Source organism: Austrofundulus limnaeus, unplaced genomic scaffold (genome assembly GCF_001266775.1).
Source record: "Austrofundulus limnaeus strain Quisiro unplaced genomic scaffold, Austrofundulus_limnaeus-1.0 Scaffold928, whole genome shotgun sequence".
NCBI classification, from domain to species: domain Eukaryota; kingdom Metazoa; phylum Chordata; class Actinopteri; order Cyprinodontiformes; family Rivulidae; genus Austrofundulus; species Austrofundulus limnaeus.
Window position 1 is genome coordinate 11,705 of NW_013953330.1, and position 1,684 is coordinate 13,388.

A 1,684-nucleotide genomic window follows, 5' to 3' on the forward strand; every position below is an offset into this window, starting at 1 on the left:
TGTATGTATGTATGTATGTATGTATGTATGTATGTATGTATGTATATACATACACCTACCTTGTCAAGACCACAAGACCAGTAGTCCTAATGGGGACCAAAGACCGGTCCTAATATGGTGGAACTCCATTTTTGGGTTGGGGGTTGGGTTTAGGACCAAGGTATGAATCGAGTTTAGGTTAGTTTTAGGGTCAGATAGGTACCTGTGAGGTTAGCCTTAGGGTTGGTGGTCAGGGTTAGGCTGTAGAAATTCCTGGAAATGAATGGAAGTCAATGAACGGTCCAAATAAGGATAGAAATACAAACCTGTGTGTGTGTTAATATCAAGGTCATATGGTTCAGCTCCTATCTTTCAGATGGGTCTTTTTTTTAGTAAATATGAATACTTACTCCTCTCAGATCCAACTATGGTGTCCCCAAGGGTCTATCTTAGGTCCCTTACTTTTTAATCTATGTATTGCTGCCACTGGGGGGGATCATCAGGAGTCATGGAATAAGCTTCCACAGTTATGCTGATGGCACGCAGCTATATATCTYCATGYCTCGTGATGACCCCCAGCCAGTTGCTGTACTTCTTAATTGTATTTCTGACATAAAGACATGGACGGATCAGAACTTTCTCCAATTTAATCAGGACAAAACTGAAGTTCTAATTATTGGACTGGAGGATCAAAATAAAAAGATAATTTCAAAATTACAAGCTGCGTCTTTTTATCCTTCCAAACAAGTCAGAAGTCTGGGGGTTATTTTTGACTCTGAGCCTACTTTTATTCCACATCTTAAACAGRCTGTTTAAACAGGATTTTATCATTTGAAAAATATAGCCAGAGGCCCTCTTCTGTCCTTGGCCAATACTGAGATTTTGATACATGCTTTTATTTCTAGTTGTTTAGATTACTGTAACGCACTGCTTTCTGGTCTTCCTAAGAAAAATCTGTCTAGTCTGCAGCTGTTGCAAAACTCTGCTGCGCGTGTGCTAACCAAGAYCAGAAGGCAGGCTCATATTACACCTGATTTTTTAAAATCATTGCACTGACTCCCTGTGCATCTTAGAATTGATTTTAACGTTCTTTTAATGGTTTTTAAATGTCTTAATCGTCTTGCGCCATCTTATCTGGCTGAACTGTTATTATCCTATGAACCGCCACGAACCCTAAGATCCTCTGGCACTAGACTATTAACTGTTCCAAGAGTCAGAACACACACATACAGAGAGGCTTCTTTTCAGTTCGATGGCCCTCGTCTGTGGAACGGTCAGCCTGAAAATGTGAGGGCTGCAGAGAGTGTTGCAATCTTTAAGAGCAGGCTTAAGACACATCTTTTTAATTGTATTCGTTGAACTGTATCTTTCTTGATCATTACATTTTTTAATGAGCGTTTTTATTATATCGATCTCCCKCACCCTTCTTCCCCCATTCGTGAACAAGATCCCCAGATACTTAAACTCCTCCACTTGAGACAGGGCGACCCCCCTGACCCGGAGAAGGCACTCTACCCTTTTCCGGCTCAAGACCATGGCCTCGGATTTGGAGGCACTGAGCCTCATCCCGGCCGCTTCGCACTCGACTGCGAACCACTCCAGCGAGAGCTGCAAATCTCGTTCCGATGAAGCCAATGTAAGGACTTACTCTATGAAATTAAGAACCAGCTCAGTCTCACAAAGTAATCTTACGCAAGATCTTTTG

The 1,684-nt window shown here is 41.9% G+C and overlaps 1 protein-coding gene across 1 annotated transcript in view; it reads left to right on the forward strand.

The window, feature by feature from the left end:
- The window catches only part of serpine3 (serpin peptidase inhibitor, clade E (nexin, plasminogen activator inhibitor type 1), member 3), a gene marked incomplete at both ends in the record, with an annotated part of 21,333 nt that overhangs the window by 10,977 nt on the left and 8,672 nt on the right, over positions 1 to 1,684 (forward strand).